The sequence below is a fragment of the Oenanthe melanoleuca genome, chromosome 3, assembly GCF_029582105.1.
Source record: "Oenanthe melanoleuca isolate GR-GAL-2019-014 chromosome 3, OMel1.0, whole genome shotgun sequence".
Classification (NCBI taxonomy): Eukaryota; Metazoa; Chordata; class Aves; order Passeriformes; family Muscicapidae; genus Oenanthe; species Oenanthe melanoleuca.
Window position 1 is genome coordinate 56590385 of NC_079336.1, and position 27472 is coordinate 56617856.

General features: G+C 41.6%; 1 protein-coding gene across 4 annotated transcripts in view; it reads right to left on the reverse strand.

Annotated features, from left to right (window-relative positions):
* The window catches only part of IPCEF1 (interaction protein for cytohesin exchange factors 1), a 78792-nt gene that overhangs the window by 45100 nt on the left and 6220 nt on the right, over positions 1–27472 (reverse strand). Inside the window, exon 1 of one of the 4 annotated variants that reach the window (XM_056486482.1) lies at positions 9703–9736. The exons of the other annotated variants lie outside the window; for them this stretch is intronic. The gene's annotated coding sequence lies outside the window, so the exon portion shown is untranslated. Of the gene's footprint in view, positions 1–9702; positions 9737–27472 lie in introns of those variants that run through there. 4 annotated transcript variants of the gene reach the window in all.

The window sequence follows — 27472 nt, forward strand, 5'->3', positions numbered from 1 at the left end:
TTCTGAGCAAAATATTTGATATATGCAACATGACTCAGACTATTTGTGTCACAGAAGAGCCCAAAATGTGCATAGCTGATATCCTGTTCAGGTGGCATCGACACAGACTACTCCAAAATAAAACTTCTGTCTTACCAAGCACCAAGCCAGGGCTGTAGACAACCTGGAAAATGAGCTCTGAGTCTTCTGTTTACCTTTCTCACGCTGGTCACCAGCTTTGACCCCTGTTCTTGTTTTCTGTTCATTTGGCTGCCTGCAACAATCTGCACTTCAATGGGCAATGAATTGACAGGCAGTATGAAACTAGTGAGAGTGCTGCAAAAGTTTCCCCTGCAAAAATCAATGATTACTTAATCACATATTTCACCAGACATTAGGAATAGCATTGCCCCAATTTACAGCAGTGCTTGAAGCACTGTCCTGTGGCAAGGAGACAGCCTTACATAATAGTCCTAAATTATCACATTACCTCTAACTGAGGTTCTTGCAACAATGCAGGGGGAAAGTGATCACAGTGATTGCAAGCTCTTAATTGTCCTTAGGCTTACTAGAGATCAATTTAATCTGACAGAACCTTACCATTAACCACGAATTAGTCAGCTCTAGTCAGGTACTTAACTGGTTAATCAGCTGTCTAAATTGACTGTCTGACTTGTACAAGGAGTTTCTTGGCCTGCAGATTTTCTCTCACATACAGGCTCACCAGGGAAGATGGATATTAAGGGGTACTTTGCCTTGGGGCAACAACAAATATACATTAAGGTAATTTTCATCAAAGTTCATGGACCTGTCCCATCCTGGATAAGGTTGCCCCACCCACCTTGGTCCCCACAACTTCATGTTTCCAAGTGCAGATGAAGCTACAGATTCACCATTGGCATCAGAAAGAGCAAGTCTATGAAAATATAGTCATAAGACATTATTGTCAGAGTATACCTTCAGCTTGGGCCACAATGGATAACTTGAACCTTTTGAATAAGTGTTACATTTTGCAAACACCAAAGGACTCTTTTCACAGACTTAGCAGCAAGAAACCTCACTTTTCATATCTAATTCATTTATAATACCACTGGTTATAACATTGTTTTCAAATGCATTTGGAATTGCTCAATCCCCTCATGTGAAAGCAATTCAAAAAGATGACTTCTGACTCTGTTTGGGAGAAGGCCAGGAAAAACTGGAACAAAGTTCACTGCTCCTGTGCTGGAGACAGAATGGGTCTGCAGACATCTCCCTGCTTGGATCATGGCCAGGGGCTGTCAGCCCAGCTGGGAAGCCCAGGGGCAGCAGGCTATATGTGCTGACAGCTCTGAGCAAGCAGTTGCAGGAGTCAGTGCCCTCTGCCTTCAGGAGGAAGGGCTGGAAAGAAAGAGGAGGTTCAACACAAGCAAGACGTGCTCCAGCTGCCTCTATGGCCTCACAGACTGGAATGAGAAAACAAAATGGCATCCTTAATGAAGTGCATCTGTCCCAAATTCCTTCCAGTGTCCAACTGACTCCTGGTGCTGCTATGCTTGAGGGCCAAGGAGTTTGCAGAAACATTGAGTGCAAGGCTTCAATTCCTGCTGCTTCCTAGCTGGCTTTTTGCTTTTGCTGTGGCAGGCAATGAAAAGTTGTCTGCAAAAACAGATGAAAAGTTAGTGCACTGAAGGGGTAAGGAAACACTCCAGGGAAAAAGAAGCACTTCCCTGATGTTCTGCTCTCTTCCAAAGATTCACAGGTTTTTGCAAGTACAGAAGGTGAAACACAGAAGGGAGGAAAGGAAAAAAAAGTAAAAAGCCAACAAGAAACCTCCTGAGACAACAATCTGAGGGGTTTCTCTGGAAGCAAGGCCCTTGTGAAAAGATACAGGTGAGGAGAGACGGACCATCATTCCCTCCTCTATTTTTTCACATCAGTTGTTCAGCAAGGACAGTTTTGAGGGAGCACTGCAAGGTCAAGTACCTAAAGAGAGAACAAGGGCATGATTCACCCTAGCACAGAGGTACAGAACTGCTGCTCTTCTTGCAAATTTGGGTGATTGCAGTGACAAGAACCTGAGACATCCTCACTGGAAGGCGGTTCTGAATAACCTTTGCTGTCATGGCATTGCAGGAAGTTAATGCATCCAATGGAGGGTAAAAATTGCAGGAGCATGCTTCCAACTCCTGCATTTAAGAACAAGAGGCCAACAAAAAATGTCTGAAGCTTAGATGTAAATCTTCTTTCTTCTGCTAAGGAAACATTTGTTGTATCAACAGCACTATACAAGAGGCCAGCATTCACACTTCCAGGGAAATCTCAAGAGAACAGATTTTTAAAAATAAAGCAAAATTATTACATTGATGATTATGAGGATGAAGTAGGTAAGAATTATCTGAGGGACTTGCTGCTTCATCCATCAAAGAATTCCACTCCACATTCATAAAGTTCTCATGAAACTGAGGTCTTCAGAGTCCTGGAGTCTGGTTCTTCATTATAAGTTCAGGAGCAATGAAGAGTTTATCTTCCTCCCACACATCAGAGCACAGCAAATACATGTGCTGCAATTGAACATCCCCTCTGCAATAGGGCAATCCAGTGGGGAGAGGCATAGCAAGGATAAGCTGCCCTGGCAAGTTTCACCAGACAAGGGTGGAACTGCTCCTGCTCACAATGTCATCTGCTGAGCCATACAGATTTGCAAGTGGCCTCCTTTTCCCTTGGCTGAAAGGCATTTCCCCAGGAACAAGAGAATGGAGAAAACTGACTGCTGTCATCAGCTTCTCCCATCCAGAGCCCATTCCTCCATTCAGCATCCATGTGCTATTATATAACATAGAATTTCTCCAGGGTCTAGGACAGGCAGACCAGTGAGCTGGGCAGGTAACTGGGAGCCAAATGCTGTTCTCAGTATGCCTGAGTTGGACCAGATATGGACTGCTGAGAGGCAGAAAAAAATCACCTCTGGAATGAAAGCTCAAAGATATGATGAGAAGGTACTCTTAGAAACATTTTGCCCTGAAATCCAGTTTAATTATCAAAGTAGCTTGCCTGTTTGCCAGTAGCTTGCAGTAAATTTGTGTTTCTTTTAAACAGATTAATTCCCATCTTTAGTTGCTACCACCTATATTTATTTGACTTACATTTGCAAGCAAGAGAAAACAGCCTCTTCACCACAGAAAAACAGCACAGTAAGTAACATCTGCTAGAATACAGACCCTCACCAGTGTGAAAAGGGGTCTTGTCTAAGGTGGGTAGCATAACAAGCTGTTTGGCCCTGAGAGCTGCAATAAAACTTTAAAAACCCTATGACTGTTTGCAAATGATGGCTACATGCAAATGATTGCTGCAGTACTTTTCTTCAGCCTTCACTGCCTGTAGGCATTCAGGATTTACTTAAACACCATAGCCTTTGCCAGAACATCTGGACAAAGAAATAAATCATTAGAGACAACTATTTGCTGCTCCTGCAAATGCAAATCTGACTAACATCAGATAGTTGCTTCTTGAATCTTACAGAAATGAATACCTTTCTGTATTCCTTTTCCATAATGTTGCCCTCACTGTAATAAAATCTGAAATTAAAGCAGTGAGCCTTTTTCTAAAGGAGAAACCCATATGTTAAAATTACTTACATAGAACTAAAAATGGAACCTTTTCTTTCACAGGAACAATTTCAAGGTTTTCCCAGATGATCTGGATTTTCTGTTGTGTCATAAGCTGTATTTCACCAAACTTTTTTCTTATATTCCACCATCTCATGGTTCTCACAACAGTCTACACAAAGTTAAACTGTGTGTCTTATTTTTCTTCTAAGGAGATACTTCCTCTCTCCTCTGTTTTTCTTCTAAAATGTTCCCAGCTCTTTATGTCCTTCTATATTTAAAAGAGTGTATTTCAATATAGAGCACCTCCATTTTTTTGTAATTCTTATGCACATATTTTGAAGATTTATAGAGGAAAAGCAAATAGTCAAAATAAGTTCTTGACTTCTTAGTCATAAAAAATAATAAGACAAAATTAGTATCATCACCTATTTGTATATCTCACATTAACTGCAGTCACAATAGTTACTCTTATTTCTGTGATCCTCTTTTAGTAAATTACTCTATCTTGTTACTTCATTTTTTCCTCTCATTGGCAACAGAACCCCCATGGTAGTAAAAGTAATAAATGAGAGGTAAATGCTTGAAAAAAAGCAACCCCACACTTGGTTTTTCTCCTTGCAGCAGAGCTCTAATTTATACCAATACCAATTTCTAAAGTTAAGCATGTTCTGATTGAAAATATTTATTTTTCAAATTGTATTAAAGTCCTTAAATTTCAATTTTATAACTTATATACAATTAAGTAATAATATAAAATTCATCCAAATTCATCAGAAGGTTGGCACAAGAAACCTACTTCTCATAAATTGGGCTTTTGACCATCAGTCTATGATTTATTGAGGTCAATGAGGATGAAAAAAATGCAAGCTATTCCAAACTCCTTCAGAGGACTCACTTTCAATATGCTTATGTTGTTTTTTTATTAAATGTCTGCCACTTCAGAATTTAAGCCCCAGTTCTCAGCAGGGAAAAAAGATCCTGCCACAGGGATAGGATGAAAGAATGCTGAAAATGTTGAATTCAAGGTAGCTAAGGCTAAAACTCCAGAGTCAGGTCAGAAGGCTGAACAGCTGTTCAAACTGGATGTCAGTCAAGTTTTCAGCACGTTTCATAATGTGTTGTGTGTGCAACCAATGTGTTCCTACTTTGTCACGTCCTTAAAAGCAAAAGAAGTGGAAGCAGCAGCAGAGAAAAGCTATGGACTCCAGCTGAGCACCCACTGTCCTTGCACATCCACAGGCATCAGTATAGAACCCAAATATATCATCTGACATAGAATGAAGTTGTATTATGGCTCAAAAGTAGGAGGAACATATCTCTACACCCTGAGCAGCTGTCCCTGAAGCTGTACCAATTTTGTTTCCACCAGGAGACAAACAAGCCAGAAGACAGCCACTACCTGGAAGTCTATCTGATCAGAAATCACTGAAGTGGAGGAACTGAAAGAAGCCCTATGGACTCAGCAATTAACCAGTACAAGACCAAGTCTTTTCTGTGGGTTTACAAACCCAAGACCAGAGTTGAATTGCTCTGATTCACTATGTTTCTAGGATTTTATCTTCACAGTGCATCTTTGCAATTCATTTGCACTTCATTTGGAAATGAAGTGTATACCAGGCACAAACAGCACATCCAGAACACAGAAAACTGCTAGAGAGTCTTGCTTACCCCTGCAATGGTGTGTACTACATGGCAATTCAGAATACAGATTCAATCTTCATCTCAGCATTGCTCTAAGTGTGCTGGTAGCAATTGGGCAAAAACCACAAGATCCCAGGCAGGGACACAATACAAAAACCACAACGGAAAAAATGTTCCAGTGCACTAAATTCCTAGTAAATAAATAAATAAATAAATAAATAGTGATAATTTCTGGTTCTCCATTTCAGCTCTCTTCCCTTCCCTCCCAAAATTCCCTATTTTGCTCTTATCTGCAGAGATGTTAAACAACCAATTTGGGAAACGCTGCATCTTACTTAATACAAACATCTTCACACTGTTGTTTTCTGAGAAAATTTGACAATTTGACATCATCTCCTTTCTCCTTGCACTTTGTAAGATCCACACAAATCATTTAAAGAGTCTATTAGGGAGCTGCAGAAAGCTCAGACAATAAGCAAATTACTGTGTATTAGCTGACACACATTAACTATGAAAGAGCTTTAAGGCAAACTGAATTGCCTAGCAGTTGTTTTTGCTTTAGATTAAGAGAAAATAAGCACAATTAATATGACTCAGCTGGTACAGTATTTGGATGGTGCTTGTACCCAGAAGCCCAGAAGAACCTGGTAGACTTGGATGCACCATGGAATAAGAGCATGAGCTCTCTTGAGACCTTGCAAGAAGGAACAAGGATAATGAAACAACTACATAAGGTAACAAAGCAGGGAAATATGTAAAGTGATTCACAACATCCCCACACAAAATACTTTTGAAGAAACTTCTCTGAAGTATTAGCAAGAGGGGTTGCAGTATGTTTGCTTCCATTACAATGGGACATGTTTACTGTAGGAACAGAGAAGAAAAGAACTGCTCTTGGCAGGTTCAAGATGAAATACAGCAGGAGAATGCAGGCAGGAATCAGACAGACTCCAAGATAACAGTGGGACAACAACCACCAGGATCATTTTGGGTCTCAGTAAGCCTGAGGACAGGCATTGTCAAAAGTTTCTGTTAGCACAAGAGCAAGGGCTTTGAAAAATGATGAGATGGTATACATTCAATTACTTGTAAAGCTAAGAGAGGGATCCCAGGGAGTGAAGGATCCTGGGAGTTCAAAATGAGAATTCAGGCTCAGTATGTTTAATGCTGCTCAGAAGTGTAAATAAATAAAATAGGAGATTTGTCAATGAACCAGAGTAAGAAAACTATCCTTGGAGTGAATTTCTGAACTGATGAGGTGATGAAATTACTTTTGTCAAGGCCAGATAATAGATGAAATCAGATCATGACACTTGGATAACAGTATATTTCTGTGTATGGAAAGTGAAGGCATTTGAAAGTTTATGTGAATTTTAACCAATAGCTTGAAACGAGGACAAAGAACTAAAGAAAGTCCCTAGACTATGACAGCATTATCAGTATGATATCATTGTCAGTAATGAGCAAGTATGGCTTAGGAAAGGTAGAAATTCATCATGCTGGCTGAATTCAACTAGAGGCTGCACCATGATATACCAGAGAGGTGTAGGCCAAACTCTACATTTGGTAAAAAAAAAAAATCTGAGTACAGTAATGTTTATTAGATCACAAACAGCATGTTGAGGTATATCAGGACCTTCTGAAAGACATTTTGCTTATGTTTTCAGAAAACAGATGGAGGACCATTGGCAGATAGAATCACGGAAGGTCTTAAGAAAAGATTTTCAGATAAAATTGAAGGTAAATGCCAGGATAAAATGAAGGCAGACAGGATTTTATTTGTTGCTTGTAGTCAATCGAAGAAATAAGAACATGCTAGCAGAGAAAGAGAGGAAGACTAAGAGAGGGTTTGGAGAAAAGCAAGGCAGAGACGTCAAAGGAAGATGAGCTCTGCCCTGATGAGGAAGCTGTATCTTCCCCTGATGAGGAAACCATATCTACAGAAGAAGAAGTTAAAGTAGTAGGTGACTCAAGGCCATGTCATTATGATGACGTTTTTTCCTTCTGCCACCCTAGGAGCAAGGCACAAGAGCTGTTTGGAAAGGACACAAGAATATGGGGACAACTGCAAGCATGAGCACACAGAAAGCTTGACTCAGCTGAGCCAGAGGCAGGGGATAGAGTTAGAGGAGGACAGACACAGATTTATGCCACAGATGCCCCATAGCAAAAGCAAAAGAAACAGACTGGAGGACAGCCAGACTGTAGCTTGATGATAGGAATGAGAAGTGAGCAATTAAAGAGTAGAGGAGGCTGCAGAAGGGAAATATTTTTAGAAACTCATGTCGCTAAGGCATAAACGCAGTGCACACACTTTGATGAGCTCTGTCTTTAACTGCACATGCTGCTATCCAGAGAAATTCTTAAGAGAAAAAAATGTGGCTCTCCTTCAGGGAAGAAGGATCTGAGGTGCAGAGAGGGGTAATAGGAATAGTTTCACATGCAACATTACCTCAGTGCCCATCTCCCTGTCTAGTGATTGTGCAACACTCAGCATGATTTTATCAGCATTAAGTGATGCATCAGGAAGGACACCTGCTCCACACATGAAATCAGCACCAGCTACACTGGCCTGTAAACAGCACTCATGAGTTAACAGGGACTTGAGTGACTCCTTGAAGAGAGCTCTGTGCACAGAACAGTGACAGCCCTTTCCTTGGTTACTGCTCCTACCACAGGATCCAACAGCATCTGAGAATCTCCCAAGATCTCCCCATGACAAGCTGGTGAGCAGCAGGCTGCAAATGCATGCCATTTAACCAAGCAAGTGCACAATAGTGTTGTCTATGCTGTACCCTGCAGCTGTGTCTTTATCCACAGCAGACCTTGTCCCACTAACCCACAACCAAGTCAAAATTACTTCTGAGAGACTGTGGGGGAGTTTGTAAGGGATGGATTTGCAGGACAAGGGGAAAAAACAAGGGGAATCAACAAGGACAAAACAGCATCTTTAAAAATGAGGAAGCCCTTAGCCTGTATTGGTTTGATGCCTTCCCCCATCACCTTGCAGGGGCTGCACAGGGCTGGTGGAGAGCCTGACATTCTGAGCAGGCAGCACCCAGCTGCTGCACCTACCAGGAAATACACTCAGAGAGGTGAAAAGCAAATGTGTTCTGGCAAATAGACAGCTCTGCAAGAAATCAGGTCCCCCAGCATGCATGGGGATAAGTAGCAAACTGCTAGAACCCAAAGTTCACACGAACATCAGCAGCCTGGCATTAGTAGCTCCTGCCATCTATAAAGTGAAACAGAGCCTTCCACCACCCTGGATGGAAAAGGGGCAGCAGTGAGGCAGCATGCTGGGCAAAGTGAAGGTGGTGCAGCATTTGAAAGCAGCTTCAGCATGCCTGAGCTGAGGCACACAGCCTCCACCAGCCTCAGGACCTACACCTGGTCACACTGTGCAGAGTCAACACCAAGAGAGGGACACTGTGGGAATTCCTTTCCATACAGGTAGTTTTTACATCTAGAAAGTTTCACCACAGGGGAGGGTACAGAAAGGCCATTCTGTAAGAAGTCACAAAATAATTTCTCTCTCCTTCTTGGATTGTGGCAAACCATAATTGGCAGATGGGAATATCCTGCCAAACTGAGCTGCTGTTCCTGCACAGGGAAAGAAACCCAATTAATACTACTGAGACCTACACTTCAAAATGAACTTGTTAGAAGAAAGTAGGTAAGTGAATAATTAAACTAGATGCTAATCTCCACTTTCTCCAGAGGCACATTTTGTTGAGGAAAACTCAAATCCAGAGACAAAGACAGAGGTTTGGGACAGGAGATTCTAATTCCAGCTGTCCTTTTGTATGGGTAAGCCCATTCACACAGTACTTTAGCCATGTCTTTACTCATTCAATTTAATGTATATGAGAAAAACATTAAAACTAATGGACTCTAAAATTCTTTTCACACTGAAAACAGAAATAATTCTGCTCAGTGCTGTCACCACAGCACAATAAAATCTACTCCAGTATTGCACCCCGAATTCTCTTCACACAACAGTATATTTGCATGTTTTTCTCTAGGAACCCAAAATCAATAAGGGAATTGCTTCATTTTCCATATTACACATTTGTCTTCACAAATATCAGATTTACATGAAGCAGTCATGAATAGATTGTCACCGTGTCCCTTGATGGATCTTAAAACATGACTGAATTAAACTTGTCCAGAAGAGAATAATTCATATACATGTTGTCCCTTGTCTTCACTCAACAAATTTTTTTTTTCTTATTTCATTATTTTTTAGTGTTCCATTGGCATTTTTAACCAAAGTAGAGAGGGAGAGAGGAGAACATGAGATCTTCTACACATGCCTTTAAAAACAGGCAGCTACTTGCCCCTGTGAACTTCCTTTATTATGCCAAGTAAACATTGTTTCTTATCAGCTAAAACTTTCCTGTCTTTTTAAAAGAAAAAGAAAATAGATGTGACTAGACAGAAATAACTAACATTTGTCACTTAAGCAAAAAGAAATAAGCCACAGCCTTACCAGCAAGGAATTCTGAAGAGTAGCCACGCTTGTCCCGTCAGCTCCATACACCTTGCAAAGCAGAGGAAACTCTTACAGAAATCAGTTGCAATACTGAAATTGCCCAAGAGGAAACGCACGTCTCTTTTACAAGCCATGACTACACAAACCACAAGTCAGGCATCAAAGCAAGTGCTAAAAGCTTTGCCTGTCAGAAATGTTAATGCTGGAACTCAGACATGTGGAAATGGGGGAGGAGATGCGAATAAAATATTAGAAATATTCCCAGATAGATAATTTTTTAGTATTTTTATTTGTTTCCCACATGGAAGTTGGTATAAAAAATGTACTCTCATGCATTCCTAAGCAGAGGCTTGTGGGAAACAGAAGAAAGTGTATGACAGTCCCTGTGACAAATGGCACTCTCCCAGCCTCAGCACAGCCTCTCCTGCTGACACATTCCTCAGAGCACCTCTCCAGGCCCAGGCTCCTGGGGGTCCCAGCTTCAATCCTGAGCCCCAAGGTGTGGGAGAGCCTGAACCCAGCCACACCAAGGCCAGGAAGCCCTTGGGACAAATGGGAAGGTAGGACATGAAGTGCTGTTGGTTTGGTTTTTCTGGGTCATCTACAAGGTGTGTCCCAGGAAACCCCATCCAAGCAGGGATGACAGCAAGATCTGCAGACAAGCACCTGCATCTAATAGTTTCAAACCAACCATCTTTGGTTACTACATTTCCTTTTCAACTAACCAGCAGAGTGGTAAACCAAAATTAATAACTCTGTTAAAAATATGAGACAGATGCCTCTGTAAGCTACATATTCACTAGGCTTGTGGGAAAATTCAGAACCTTGTATTTTTTGGGTACTTTTCTGGCTTATGTATTTAACAGTTTGAGTAAAGGTATGTGGACTTCAAGAAAGAATAAACATCTAGCACAAATATCCAAGTAACTTTCATTCCTCTATCTACACAGCTCTTTACTTATCCCATATTTCACATTAGTCTATAAAGACAGAGTATGCACTCTTAAATTTCATCCTTCTTCAAAGTGATAGGCATTGCTAAAAATAAGGCAGATCATCACATACTTTGAAATGATTTTTTCCTTTTTGACTCACTGGAATATTACAGACCAGTTTCCTCAAAGGAGGATGGGATAATCCTGCATTTTCTGAGATCTCTTGCCCTGTCACAGCAAAATTCCAGGGTCCAGAGTCAGGTAAAGGAGTTACACAGAGATCTCCATGCTTTACTATTCATGACACTGAAATTACAGTGCCACCTGTAGGACATCCATAAGAAAAATTAAATTGGGCCTTGCTGGTGCCACGAACACCAGTTATAATTATAGGGCTTTCTAGTAGTCTAGGCAGTGTATGAACATAAAAAACAGATGACTCATGTCAGTCTACAGGGAGTTACTTGAAAGCTTTGTTCACATAGAGCAGCACGCTTCAGCACATCCAGAAGAGGATATTTTGCTACAAAGATGAATCTTTTGTGGAAGCAGGATATGCCAGCACAATGCATTCATAATCCATCCATTTCAGAGCTTTTGCCAGTGTAGGCAGGAGAGATCTGCCACATCCTCAACCACTTCCAGCTAAGAGAGACATCACCCTCAACTCTAAGGAAAGTTTCCACTGTGGCTGCACACTTTTTGTTGGCCAGTTTTTAACTTTTCCACTCTCCATTTAGTTTGTAACTATGGACTACATTAACCCAGCGCATCACATTTCATCAACCAGTACTTGCATTGCATTCATATGTTACTTTGCAGCACTGAAAAGCACTCATATGTCCTTCAAAATATACCAATAAACTTATTTTATGTTGCTTTCCCTTTTCTTTTTTCCTCTTTACAAAGAGAGAATGTTCCACTTTTCTAACCCATTGTTAAGTCAATGTCTGTAAAGTCTTCTCCCCAATGTATCATTTCAAGACATAAGGTAAGACAAGAGTAAGTAGATGCATCTTTGTAGCTAAATTTTCATTCATAACATTTGAAATGGAAAGTACACAACTGATTTACTTAATAGCTCTGTTGCTGCAAATGAACTTAAAAGAGGATGTGTTCAACATGTTCAAGGGCAGTTTATGCTTAATGCTCAGCTATGGTCAGAAACAGAATAAAACAATTTGACAGATGAGGAAGGGAACGGTGAATAATAGAATGGATTTAGGAATGCTTTTGTTTGGATCAATGGCAGTTTTGTGTGGAATATTATGTAATATAGCCATTGCCAACAAACAATAGAAAGAATCTGTAAGAGAAAAGAGTGAAAAGAATGGTCAAGAATTGCCAGGGGAATGAAAAGCTCTTGTAGGAAAATGGATTTTAATACAAACAGTGCATTGTAGTGTGGCTTGACTGATAAGGGATTCAATATAAATAGTTTAGTTTATGATTTATATAGGGAAAACACACGTCTTTCTCAGTCATGTAAAACAAAAAGGGAAGGAACAAACAATGAAAGGTGATAAAATGAGAAGGAAGAGGATTCAAGCACAGTGTTTGGAACTTTAGTATAGAATTGAAAATATTACTCTGTCAAACAGGACAAAAAGAGATTCAGTATGTAGAGTGCAGTAAATTAAGTTGTTTCCAGGTCAAAACATTCAAGGCAAATTCCACAGCTTCTTATGGCCACAGTAGTGGCAAAGAGTCAGAGACTGTCACTAAATTTTGAGATAGATGCACAAGGCAAGAATAAAAATTGCAGTAGGGTAAGTGATGCAGAGAGTTAAAAGAAATTATTTATATAGTTGTGCAAATACAGACTGTAAAAACCACTAGTTTCCACACAGGTAGTTATGGAAGGCTGCAGCAGAAAAAGGATTTCTGAAGGGTCTTCCTGCCAACGTGGCTACAAGGACACAGGAAAACTTGCAGGGGGGAATCAAAAATATTTAGGAATTTCCAATTCCTCTTTCTCTGGCAAGCTGCCTGTGAGAAAACCAAGGATTGTTGTAAGCAGAAAAATCAGAATCACATGTACCAGGGCACATGTGAACATGAGGGCAGCTCACAAAGATGAGTGACACTTGTTGAAAGAAGGCAGGTCAAACTACTTTTCCATTGTGCTCTTACAGCAGATTTCATTGGAGTTGGGAATTGCACAGTAGAAAATGCATCTGTTTGGTTAAAAATTCAAGACATAGCATCTGTATTTCTTCCTTGAGCTGAACCACAGTTGTCACAGAAAAAGGAAAAAGAAGCCCCCAATTTGCAGTTTATTTGCAATAAAATCCCATTAGACTCTGTACTTTTGATTCAAAATGCTCTGTGAATGTTTGTTTCTTGCCAGACAGGAAAGCAAGGTATCATCTGAACTTTCCTTTGCCTACTCAGACAGCTAAGTAACCAATGAATGTACCAAAAGGTGTGAGAAAGCTGCTGAAACCTATCACTAACCAACAAACCTATCGGGTGCACGACTCCTGTGACAGGCTGTAGAGACCACAAGTGGGATGAGATGAGACTCTGTCAAACCAATGTGATTCATATTTGCCAAATGCACCTGTTACAGGCAAACCAGGTGCTGTGGGCACTCAACACTTACGATTGGAAGCTACTGACTTGCACAACCATAACATTTTCCTTCTTAGCAGTAAAGATGTTCCAGCTTCCTCTGTGAGCTTTCTTTTCTATTTCAACTTGTTTCAGTTAATGAAGTGAATTTGGAACAGAGAGAATTAGCCAGTCTTTGAATTTTCCAGTGTTGAGAGAATGGTGGGAGTTTATACACAACACCTCAGTTTTGTATTTCTTGGTACCCCAGATCAAGTCACCTTTGTGGCAGCATTACTGGCAAAATTAAAGGAAAGGAAATTATCTGTCTATTTGTCTTTAGCACTTGGCTAAATCTCAGTGTGGTATTTTGAAAATAAAGTGCTGATGGACAACATGAAACTGAAAGCCTTTGGGCAGGGAATCAGTACTCAGAGGCTCCACGGCTGATTCTGGCACTGATTTGCCACTTGACTTCCAACCCACTCCTTCCACAGCTTTACTTCCACACTTTTAAAAGAGGTACATGATAATTACCTACATTGGAGGAATTTTATGAAAATTTAGTAATTAATTCTTCCAAAGTGTTTGGAGCTCCCCAGATAAACTGCTTCACAGGCAGGAAGCATATGAGCTGCTTTTGTAAGGACAGCATTATCAGAAAAGAAAAACACCTTTAAGTGGCCAGAAAATTGCTTAAACACCTTGAAAACAAACAGTTGCCAAAGTCAAGCATTCGACACTGGTTTTATTGCTGCACTATATTAAACAAGGGCTTTAGCATCTGTTCAGAATCCTAAATCCCACTCTTTGCTTCAAAGTCATTTCTTGCACAACCTTATGCCACTGCTTTCCTTTCATCTTTGATAAAAAGCCCTCAGCAGTTGTAGTCACATTAGCACTACTGCTGCCTGTTGTGGCTGTATGTGTGTAAAATGCCTGCCAGAGAGCCTGCAGCAGCTTCCCATTGTAAATGTTGACATGGACACTTTTATCACTAGCCCAGTGACAGAAACTGGGCGTTCCAGATGCACTGGGATAGTGGTGGGCTTGCAAGATGGCCAGCAGGCTTGGAGATGGAAGCACAGCCAGGAGATTGAGGGACATGATTATAGCCCTCTGCTTGGTCTGAACCACATCTAAACCCTGTATCCAGTTTGGGGCACACACCCCAAAACAGGAGAGGTGGTGACCAACTGAAACCAGCTCAGCAGGGGACACCGAGATGGCTGGAGCTGGATGATTGGCTCTGTGTGAAGTTGAGGAACTATGACACTCCCATCTTGGAGCAGGGACTCTCTACAGCAGCCCTCCACCACCTGTGAGGGGATCAGCAAGACTGTGGAGATGGGCTCTTACCTGTGGTACCCAGCAAAGGCTGAGACACAAGCAGCAGAAGCTGAAACAGCAGAGCTACAGACAGAATAAAAAGGAAACCCCCTTCCCTATGAAGACAGTGGGACCAGTCACCCAGAGAAGTTGTGCAGGCTCTGTCCTTGGAAGCTTTTAAGCCCTGATTGTCACATCCCGAGGTGTCTCCTTAGACCTGAGATCACCTCTGGAGGACATGCAGGTGGTTTGGAACCCAGCTCTTTCCGATGCCCGCCGATGAGAGACTGCATGAGGCTGTTCTTAGAGGTTTTCATGGTTGTTTATTGTTGCTTATCTCAGGAATGCTTTGTCCAGCGAACAGCAGTCTGCTCGCCAGACATCCAGGGCAGAATCTGCCTGGCAGAGGCAGGACTTATCTTTTATAGTCTAAACTACGTACTAGGTATTTACAAACGACCCCCAATACAATACAATCTTGTTACATGGTCCAGCTTTGTCCTCATCCAATCTAAAAGTGCCAGCGTGTCACCCAGCATGGATGACACGGAGAAGAAGGAGGAAGAGGTATCCACACCCCCAATTCTCCATCTTGGCCACATGTCCCTTATAACAAACATTCTAGAAATCTGCTAATTCTACATTCTAACAGTCTAATTTACACTCTATTTATTTTTGCGGCTTGCATTTCTTCTCTCAATGTTGGTAAATTGTTCCAAGGAGCTAAATCCAGCCCCTGAGACACCTGGGTCTCATTTGAGGGTCTTTGGGGACTCCGCCAGGGGGGTCTTAAACCTTCCAGGGAAGCCAGAGGAATACTCTGGACTCCCACACTGATGGGATACAGCCCTGAGGGAGCTGGTTTGAGCTCAGAGCTGAGCCTGCTGGGAGCTGGAGGATGGACAGATGCCACCTGCCTTGGGTGGGGCAATGAGCCTGTCATTCTTTGTCAGTTCCAAATCTCAAATGACCAGCAAATCACCCAAAAACCTGCAGAGAAAATATTAAAATGTCTTCCCAGAAGAAGATAGACACATATATTTTCAGAAAACAGGATATGTATGAACACAAATACATGTTTAAGACAATCTGTGACTTGTACACTTGTGTAAAATTCTCTGTTAAAATCCAGCCTGTTAGGGATATGTTAATGATCTAAGACTAGGCAATTTCAAAAAATATGCTTCTTTAGAAGTTATATTTTCTCACCATGGCAAACATCCTTCTCCTTCATTCATATATTTCAGCTGTTCTGTCAAGTCATCCAAAGTTTTTAAAGTATATTTTTCCACACACAAAGAAAACGATAAGGCCTTTATCAGACTATTTGGTATTTTAAAAATTACTCAGGAAAAGAGGAGAGTTGTTGGATGCAACAATTTATGCGAGAAGAAAAAAATTAAAAAGGAAAACTTATTAACAATATTCACATTTTTTTGCATTCCTGCTCAACCATTTCTATTCCCATTGCAAGGTAATTTAGCAAAAGCAAAAATTAAAAAGGAAAAAAACAATTTTACTTCTTGAAAATTAAAGTATCTTAAAGTTCTTGGAAGTCTTCTAGGAACACCCCCTATTATTTTCACATATCTTAAATCTAGTTTTTCAAATAGTTCTAGGTTTGTGCTCTAAGATTACTAAGGCTAGCCCATCTACTTTCTTGTAAAGAACCCAAAAGAAGGATGCCCCATTCCAGTTGCAAGATAAATACATAAAAAGCCATTGACTTATGTTATTATCATCAATTCATTTGCAATTCATCAATAAACTTTAATTACTTTATATATGTCATTGGGAGTGCCTTGGGAATTAATTTATACTATAGAGTCATGAGTTACACCTGAATTCAAATATTGCCAAGATATAACTATCTGAAATTCAGGGTCTTCAAAAATCCAAAATTCATAACATGGAAAAGGTCAATTTTTGAGACATTGGTAAGAAAAGCCTGTCATAGTGTGTTTTGTTTGTTTGGGGTTTTTTTGCTGTTTGCACATTTATTTATCAAATAATGGCTTTTTAAATTTATACTAACATTTGATGCACATCATATGCACATCATCTAAATTCATCTGGGTTCACCGAATTTGCCCAAACAAATTCTCTCCCTCATTTTCCCCGTGGGCATTCCCTCTGGGCTGAGCTGACTGCTGAGCTCTCACACCTCTGAGGGCAAAGGAGGTCACACAGAACACCAACACATTCTCCAGGAACAGCAACAACCTCAGATGATGTTTGCCATTTCTCACCAGGATTTTCTGCTGAGCTTGCAAAGCACTGGCAATTGCTGCTTCCTCTTTCTCTCTCTTCCTCCCCCACAGCATTTGTCCCAGGCCCAGCTACAAACTTAGCAGGTGAGGGCAGAGAAGGCTGCTCTCCAGTCATCCTTTCTGCCCAGCTGTCATTTTTGCCACTACTCCACTCCCCCAGGTTATTTGCATTTTTCATGCTCAGTAGTCATAATAATAAGGCAAGAGAAGGGAATAAAAGCACTTTGCATTACATCTTAGTAAACATTTGAGTCACTGTGGTCTAGTGGTTAAAATCTCCCTCTATTTTGAATAAGCTCCTATGTTAGTATCTAAGCACAAGGCTAAAAGAAATACGTTTGGGACTCACTGTTTCTTTTTTACCAAGCCTTTTTTTTGTTGTTTTTCTAAGTTCATATGTTCCTTAACAGGGAATTTCACCTTGGTGAAAGCTTGAGCTTGGAAAGCTCCAAACAGCATAAGGAAAATAGCTCAGTGTTAAGCCCATAGTACACATAAGGAATGTGAAAATGTTAGGACTAGACTGCACCCTGACTAAACAAAACCATAAATGCCTGAGAACTCGTGACACATCTACTGACACTTCCACATTGCTAATGACAGCAATTCTGTAGAAAGCTGCTGAAGCCTCCCATGCAGGCACAGCTGAGGATATCCCACCTGGTTCTCCTTTCTGGTAAGAGTGATTGCTTAACCAGCTCTCACAAAGGCTTCCAAACAATCCTTGATTAAGAAGACAATATTATCTACAGTATTGTCAACTAATTTTTAATCTCATCACCACAAGGAACAATTTATTTTCCTTTTATATTAGAACTGACCAGTGTCAACTGAAAGCACCTTGGCTAAATAGGAAGCTCTTGGAGGAACTCAGGGGAAAAAAAGAGAGTTATTGACCTTTGGAAGAAAGGGTAGGCAACTCAGGAAGAATACAAGGATGTTGTTAGGTCATGTAGAGGGAAAGGAGGAAGCTCAGCTAGAATTCAGTCTGGCCACTGCAGTGAAAGATAATAAAAAGGGGTTTTAGAACAACATGAACAACAAAAGGAAGGTCGAGGAAAATACCCATCCTTTATTGTACACAGGGAGAAATGTTGTCACCAAGGATAACAAAAAGCCTGAGGCACTTAATGTCTCCTTGCCTCAGCCTTTAACAGAAAGACCAGTTATCCTCAGGACAGCCAGGCCCCCGAGCTGGTTGACAGACACAGGGAGCAGAGAGAAATGCAATCCAGGAGGAAGGAGTTAATGACCAGCTGAGCCACTTAGACACAAGTCTAGAAGGCTGGAGAGGATTCACCTGAGGATACTGGCTGGTGGAAGGACTTGCCCAGCCACTCCAACATTCATCCTCTCTCCTGGTTAACCAGGGAGGGCCCAGATGACTGGATATCAGCAAATGTGATGCTCATATACAAGAAGGGTTTGGAGGAGGATCCAGGGAACTACAGGCTTGTCAGCCTGACCTTGGTGCAAGGGCAGGTCATGGGGCAGATAAACTTGAGAGAAAAAACACAGTAAGTACAAGACAACCAGGGGATCAGGCCCAGCCAGGAGGGGTTTAGGAAAGGCATGTTCTGCTTGAACCACCTTTCATGACCAAGTGACCCAACTGATGGATGAGGGAAACGCTCCAGATTTAGTCCACCTGGACTTAGGCCTTTGACATGGTCTCCCACAGAAGATTCCTGGAGGAGCTGCCAGCCCATGGCTTGGACAGGAGCACTCTTCTCTGGGCTAGGAACTGGCTGGATGGCTGAGCCCAGAGAGTGCTGGTGAGTGGGGCTGATCCAGCCATGGGCAGTGTAACTCTGGCCTCAGTGCTGGGGCCAGTCCTGTCCAGCATCTTTATTGATAATCTGGATGAGGGGATCACGTGCACCCTCAGTCAGTCCATGGGTAACAGTCAGGCAGGAGTGTTCATCTGCTGGAGGGCAGGAAGGCTCTCCAGAGGGATTTGGACAGGCTGGATCAATGGGCTGAGGCCAGTGGTGTGAGGTTCAACTAGGCCAAGTTCTAAGTTCTGCACTTGGGTCATGACAACCCCAGGCAATACTACAGGCTTGGGAAAGAGCAGCTGGGAAGTGGGCTGGCAGAACAGGACCTGAGGGTGCTGGTGACAGCAGCTGACCATGAGCCAGCTGTGCCCAGATGGCCAAGCAGGCCAATGGCATCCTGGCCTGGATCAGCAATGGTGTGGCCAGCAGGAGCAGGGCAGGGATTGCCCCCCTGTACAGCACTGGTGAGGTCACACCTGGAGCATTGTATCAGCTCTGGGACCCTCACTACAGGAAGGACATTGAGGGGCTGGAGTGAGTCCAGAGGAGGGCAATGAAAACTGGTGAAAGGTCTGGAGCACAAATCTTGTGAAGAGCAGCTGAGAGAGCTGGGGGTGTATAGCCTGGAGAAAGGGAGGCTCAGGGTAAACCTCTACAACTCCCTGAAGGGAGGCTGTAGCCAGGTGAGGATTGGTCTCTTGTCCCAGGGAAACAGCAACAGAACAAGAGGAAAACCCTCAAGCTGCACTGGGGATGTTCAGGTTGGACATTAGAAAGAATTCCTTCACTGAAAGGGTGATTAAGCATTGGAATGGGCTGCCCTGGGAGGTGATGGAGTCACTACCCCTGGAGATGTTCAAGAAATGACTGGACATGGCACTTAGTGCTGTGGTCGAGTTGACAAGGTATTGTTTGGTCAAAGGTTAGATTCATCTATCTTGGAGGTCTTTTCCAACCTTAATGATTTTATTTGGTGAAAGCACCAAGGTTTAAGCCCTTGGCAATGGAGTAGATAAAGAGCCCTTCCACTGTCCTCCACCCTGAGTCACCAACATGACTGTGACATTACCACACATGTCCTTTGACACTTCAAGAAAGCCTCCAAACTCCCCAACCCCTATGCTACTCCTACACTTTTGTTCCACCACTATAAATAACTTCTGAAACCCCAAAAACTGGTTATGTGAGGCTCTGCCCCTAACAGCAATGCAGCAATCTCTTCACACTCGTGTATTAAAAGTTTCAGCAGTTCCCGTTATAGAAAAATTCCCTATCTGCTAAAAAAAAAAAAAAAAAAAAAAGATAGAGGCTAACAAGGGTGAATGGTTATGGAAAGAGTGAAAAGTAACAAGTGAGAAGGCAAGAGAGAAGATGTGTTTAGACAAGCCAGTGGGACAGATTCCCACTTTGCTGCACGTTTCTTCCAAGAGCCTGTACCAGTTCTGGACTGCAAAGTTCACAGGACCTTTGAAACTTGGGAGAGCACCATATCTCCTGAGGAGCTCTCCATAGATTCCCAGGCAGTCTTTGCTTACCAGGCTACCCATCCACCTGGTCTTACAATTTCAGATCTCTGAGAAGCTCTACACATTTTCTCCACTGTCACCACTTAAAAGAAGTTCCCTTGCTGTACCACTGCCTGTTATAACATCTGTAACCACATCTGTAACTTCCCTGGTGCTTCTCAGAGTCAGAAACTACCAAATGCCCTTTGGGCGTTCTCACTTCTCTTAGTCCTTGGCACAGCTGTGTCCCAAACACCCACATCAACATTGCTCCTGAGGCTGACACAGTACCTGCAATCTGCCTCCCAAAGCTGGAAACTACAGCAGGACTCTGCAAGTGAGGTCACAGGTGGTGCTGAGAGACCCTGTGCAAGCCTTCACTGCACCAGCAGCATCTCCAGAATTAAAGCAAGCTCCCTTTGGCATGGCAAGACAATGCAATACTGTTAGAGAATAAGGTACATGTATGTGCCAGTTTCATCCTCAGCTCTGTCTAGAGAGCTCAACCCAAGACTGCTGTATAAAAAGAAGTATGGGTAACCTGGGTGTCCCAAGGGGGTGCAGAGAGGAAGTATTTGTATCTTCAATAACAAGCTGAAGAAATTTGATCTCATGGATTATTGCTTCTTCTTATTTACTTAATTATATGCCAGACTTTGAGAGGAAATAAAAGTGCCATTTTTATTTAGTGCTCAAACCATAAGAATAAAGGTGGAAATCAACAAAGCACAAGAGAAATCGAGAGAGAATGTTAAGTGAGGTCTCCATGAGGAAGTCTGCATTCCACAGTCTGGGCACATCCTGAAGGAAGATTTACAGAACTTCATTGTATGAAGAGTCATTTCTCAACAGCTTGTCCTTCCATAAACTTTTCTCTTTGCTTTTTGAACCCATTTATGCATTCAGCAAAATGAAATCTACACTCCCACAATTTAATTTGGCAGTGTGTGAAAAGTACTTATTTTTTCTTAAAAATTTACTGCCAGTTTTGTTAGGGCTTTTTGTTTGAGTTTTCTTGAGGTATTGGCTGTGCCTTTTTGTTTCTATTGTTTTAATAAATGGCACATTCAAGTTTTCCTGTGGAAAAACTAGGGTATTCACTGCCACTTTGTAACCACCTCTGTGGAGGTCATAACTTACAGACCTCTCAATTCTCTTTTTCAAGCTGAAGAGCTTGTCAGGAGCCTTTGGCTACAGCCCTGTCAAAAGGTGTCTGGAAATCCAAGTCTGCTGCAGTGACACACATATAGGCAAGAAGTGCCTATGGATCTATATGGATCTATAGACCAAAATGTGCAGTGCCAAGGATCTGCCATGCACACAAATAAGTTTCAGCAGCCCAGGCTCGTGGACTGACTAGCAGTACACTCCTGCAGCACATCTGGTCCATTTTATTCAAAGGATGCTCATTTTGTATAACACAAGAGCTGTCTGCCATGGGAACTACAGCAAGCTAAGTGGGGATAATCTGGAGATTTGCTTCAGAAGTGTGCCCCTTATCTGAATTAACACACCTGATCAAAACACCCCCTATCAACCGGGTGCACCTTCAATTCAGGCTGGCTCATAAAGCCAAAGAATGCTGGATTTATGAGGAGCATCATCTTTACCCCAAAAAAACCCCAAATCAGTATGTATTCCTTGATACGTATGAATCCACCTGTTTATTAATTTGCCTCTTCTTATTCCTCTAATTCAGCTAATAAATTACATGCCACAATGTCTATTTTAGAATTTCCTTTTCCCAGTTCCCCTAAAATCCTCTATGAACACTGATGGGTGCCCATGATTGACAAGCTTTTTTTCTTTTTCTTTTTTTTTTGCTTATTTGTTTTAAAATTCATTCTTGTTGTAGTTCACTTTAGGATAGGACTTAGATTTCCTCCACCAAAAAATAAACTTCTCTAGAAACATCTAGTACATCTAGTGTAAGCTCACATAATACTGTTTCTTAGTCTTATCATCTTTTCCTGCTTCTTCTACAATTCAAAGAGTATCAAATCTTTCTCTAGTTTCTCTTTCTAATGATCTGAAATTATTTTGCTGTGACTTTGTCCCCAGTCCATTTTTATAACTTAGCAATCAAACAAAACAGACTAAATATTTACCATGGTCTTTTCCATTTTTATTCTATTGGATGTGACTCCCAATTCTTGAAAAAAACACCTTCTTATTTCTAACAGACTTGTAATTTGCTGTTTGCACATACTGTCTTTGTAACATTATTATTGGTATTTTTTAAAATCTTCCTTGACATGGATGCATATTTACTCTTACTATAATTGTGCTACTAATAGCACAATTAAAGAGCCTTGATGCCATTTCAAGCAGCTTGTCCTTTTAGCTGTTTCTGTTATTTTTTTCTCAACACACACTGTCACATCATTTAGGTCCACTTTTTAAAGTTACTTTACTTGATTTCTTAACTGCCAGATTGATGCTGAATTTGAACTCACTGTGGTTCCTACATTTGTTTAACTTACTAAACATGAGATATATAATGCCTTCTTTGGCATTCCCCTTAACCTCTGCCATGTGGAATATAAATTTGATCCAGGATGTAGCACTTCTTACTAAATCTTGATAACAGAAAAAGATTTTGTCTATCATTTAAAAATAAAAAAATTAAAAAATTTAAAAAAAAAAGATTCCTACATATTAAGTACTGAAGTTAGTTTTCTCAGAAATCCTGAGCTGGAAGATTAAGAGTAATTAAAAAAATAAAAAAGCAACACTGACAGTTTCAGCCCAAAGCCAGGGCAGGGGTCAGGGAGGCTGCAGGAGGCAGCAGGACACTGCTGCCACACACTCTGGGGCTGGTGACACCTGAGGAGAGGACAGGGGTCAGGCTCTGCTGGGAAGCAGCACCGTGCCCCAGCCGTATGCAGAACATCTGCTCATCTCTCCTGCTAGCAAAACCTACCTGTCTAATAACCACTAAGCATACATTTGTACAGCAGTGAATTTGCAAAAGCCTTTCTTTCCCACCCCTTAGGCTGCCTGCCAGAAACTGCTGTAGGTTTCTCTACAGAGTAACACCACATTAAAAATCTGGACCAGTATGACCCAGCCTTCTTAGGCATGGAGTGTTTAACCATTAACTACTTGCTGGGCCACAGCAGATTTCTATCAGCAGCACTTTTCCTGGGCCAGCCACTGCATTAAGGCTGGATGAAGCTCTGGTTTAAAGAGCAGAATGGGACAGCTGGGGCAGTGCCCTGCTCCAGCAGAGCTAAGCAGTGATCTAGGCTTGCCTGCAGGACTCAGCATTCAGTGGGATGCTCCTTGGGACCTCTTATCCTCTGAGAGGAGGTAAGGAGAGCCTAAAAAGATATCCAGTTCCTGTGCCTGACTCCAGGAACTCCATGTAACCAAAGCAAGGTAGAAGTTGGTTATGTGGAGCTGCATTCATTTGTGTAAAATGTTAGAGACTACAGATATACAAAGTATTAAAGAAGTCACTAGTTATAACCAATTTTTAATCCCAAAAATGGTAGTCAAATTAAATATTTAAGTATCCTTTTCCAACACTGCCTTATCACTTATTTATCTTTTTTTGGGGAAACTCAAAGGGAACATTACACATAGCTAAAAAGCTTTTAGAAGCAGTGCCAACATATAAATCTGACTTTACCAAAATCTGTGAGATTAATTTCCATGAATCCAAGAGATTCAGGTTCATTTCCATGATTGTACCCATCAGAGGCTCTCTCTCCCACAGCTGTCTGCTCAACCTTCTGCTGCATCCTGTCCCCAAAGACACAGTGCTCTGTACACACACAATGGAGCAGGCAGTGGAAATACCACAAAACACAAACCCTAAGCCTCTCTTTACACAACTTTTCCATACCACAGCTCAAACCATTTCCTTCCCCCTTCTCCAGCAAGGAAAACTGCACATTCTAATCCACAAGAATTCAACAAATAAGATTTAGATTTTGTTACCACAAAAAAAAAAAATAATAAGTGGAATCACTCCAAACAGATCAGAGTAGGGACAAAAAAAATCTTGAATGAAAATTTAACTCATCCTGAACATAGAAATATCCAACTGTATTTTTTTCTCAGGGCTAATTTGCAGACTTCCTTTTTTCAAGTTCTTCACTAAATACAGTTCAGCTGAATCCTCTGCAGGCACAGAAACCCCATCAAGCACTGGTCATTCAAAGACTGAATAATGGGTGATGACCACTGCCATGCACTGCTGAATTATCCACAGCAATGGAACAGTTAGGAGACTGACAGCAGTGAAGATAATCCAGCTGCAGAGAAGCACTGGTTTACAGTCCAAGGCCTTTCTTTTCCCCCATTTGCTTTGCAGTGCTGAGCAAGCTTGGTTTACCTCTGTCTCAGCTCCTCAGATCATCCAAGGAAAGCTATGGCTGTTCTCTCCTGCAGATGGAAGTGTTGTGAAGGGCAGATGTAAATCCACAAAACACCTGGGAACTTTGCTGCCCAGATGTGGGGATTGCAGTCCCCAGTCAGTGCCCAAAGCAAGTACCTGCTATTAAATGCCAGCTGAGATCTATCCACCTCATTAACAGCAGCAATTAGCCTTTCAACACAGGAAATAAAAATATGCAAAGACTCAGAATTGCTGACCAAACTCTCATGATTTTAGGTAAATGAAGCTGATGGCAGTGCCATAGCTGCAATGACACACAAGTCAGCTCTCAGAACAAGAACAGGAGGTTCCCTCCCACAGAAACAGCCCTGCTCCAGGCTGCCAGTGCTCCAGTCCTCACATAGCAAGGTTATGTACAACATCTGCATATGGTATCAGATAGCAGAGCTTAAAGAAAAAAACTAAACTTCTCCATGCTTCTCCTATAGAAAGCCTCCAGCTTCCAGGCACTTACAGAGGAACTTCCTCTTTTTTCATATTTTTTTAAGAGAAGCCAGATGATAGGGCTGAAGCTGTGCATTCAATTCTAGTTTCATAACATTCAGGCTCAAGAAACTCTTTCTTCTACCCCACCATTTAAAAATTTCAGACTTTGCTAGAAAGTAAGGAAGTTTCCTCAACTTACATAATGCTTTCCCTTCTCCTCCTCTTCCCTTACATCCTCCAAGTTGATGAAGCAGAGGACATGGGCAGAGCTCCAGGAAGACTGCAGTAGGAAGAGCAGTGATTCTTGCTACCTTCTCACCAGTTGTGCTACAGACCTCCCAGGCACGAGCAGATGAGGTGAGCACCAGACTTTCTCACCATGTGGGGATCCACATCAGAGTCAATAACACTTCTGCTCAGTGAGTCTCTTCAGAGAGTCAGAAAGAAAAGGCAACTCCAAACAAACACAAATGATGGCTTTGCTTTCTTTCTTCAGACCTACCCCCTTTCCTTACTCTTCAGTTCCAAGAATTGTGTTTTACCTGCAGAGCTTACTTCAGTTCCAGGAACATCTGGGGCTGAGAAGCAACCAGTCATCCAGAGCAGCTACTTTTCCCAAGGCTCCATCAGCCCAGCTGCAGCAGAATCCAAGTTGCAAGTGTGACAGCCAGTGGGGAGAGGAGCTCTGGGAGTTTGCTCTGGCACAGGCTCAGGCTGGGAGGACTGGAAGGGGACTGACGTAACGAGACCTATATAAGGCTTTGTGACACCTAGCAGTTGTCTCAGTGGTTTTACAAGTATCAGTTGTATTTACACTAGCTCAAGTGCTGCTGTCTGCAACAGAAATTCAGCTTTCCTATGGCTGCTTCTCAATTCAACATTCATGAAACAGCCAACACCCTTGGTCAGGATCAAGGGCTCATCATGGTAGATACTAGGTAGATAAAGAAGATGACATCATCCCATCCCAAAGCCTTGGCAGAGATAAAGAGGGAGTAAGATGATGACAAAGTACCTGGAAAGGGAAAAAACAAATCCAACCATGTCCCCTCTTGGCATCTATCAAAATAATGATTATGTGTAAAGCCCTGATTGTATGCATATACGTAAATAAAAATCAAGACTCATACTCAGCACCAGGAAGTTGTTTAGCTAAAGTCTGCAAGCTCCTGCCTGTAATAATCTTCCTCCCTTCTGACTGGAGCCAAGAAAAGGGTTTAGCATTTTTCCTCTTCTCTAACCTAATACTATTTGTAAATGTGTTTTTCCTCTCTCCTATCTTTCCAGTCGGTTTTATTTATGTAGACATGCCAGTGTGGTAAATTTCAGACCTATAATTTGTGGCTTTCTGACTTGGGGATGGTTCTAAAGTAGTTCTTATGTGGCTGTTCCTCCAGCTGAATATTTACACACATATGTACTGTGCACAGCTTTTACTTACGTGCATGAGCAAGAGTTCTGCATGCCTCACATAACTTTTCAGAGTCTACATGTGTTTCTGATCATGACGACACATTGAAAATATGTGCCTACAAAACACATTTTAAATGTATTTATACAACACAGTATGTGCTTACCCTTGAGGTGTTTTCTATATATAGAAAAGCTGAAGATTAGGCTTCCTGTTCTTATTCTTTCCCTTTAAGTTCTTCTCTTGCTGTTCATTGTATCCAGGTATCCATTACCACTCAGCTGTACATCTTTTTTCTCTGGCATGAAATCAACCAAACCTGAATTCTGATAACACACATGCACATGATAAAGCATGAGACTACCCCCTAAGGAGATATCTGGACTTCCACATTTCAGTCAATTCAACAATAGTGATGGTGTGGGAATGAGCATCAGCTCAATGTCTGTTGAGAGACCACACCTCATAAGCCTTCAAGGTATCAAAAAGTATAGTTACAAAATACTATCAGTGCTCATTGTCACCATATTGAACATATATGTCCTTTCCATCTCTTTTCTTAAAAAAAGAAAAAAAGTAAATCTAATAGATTCAGTCTTGTTTTTAATGTGTTTAAGCAGATTGATTTTAAACAGTGATTTTCCAAAATACTTTTTTGTTGTTGTTGTTGTTTTAGCTTGCAGATGAGGCCCAACCAGACATTTCAAGTTTCCTTCTGGATGTCAGACTTGAAGGCATTTATAAGACATTTATATTTTCACACCTGAATCTTGCAATAAGCTACATGCAGTATAAAAAGTCAGTCACCCTATTGGCCCCAAATAGGAAACACAAAGAGCTATGGCTAGTTCTTGCTTGCCCCACACTTCTGAAAGTATTCACTCTTCTAAAACTTTACAGTATAAGCATAAAACAGTACTTTCTCCACCATCACCTTCCCTTTCCTAAGGCCAAGATGTGAGAAGGGAAGGCAGGCAGGCTGCAGCAGCCCTGAAACCTGCACTCACAACTTGCCAGCTCCCAGTTAAAAGCTACAGCCACCTCTGGGGTGGCCTTCCCCCAGTGAGGAATACAAAACAATATGACAGAAACACTTTAAACTAGATGAGTTTAACAAAATGAGTATGTGTGTTCCACAACCTTTGGACTAATCTT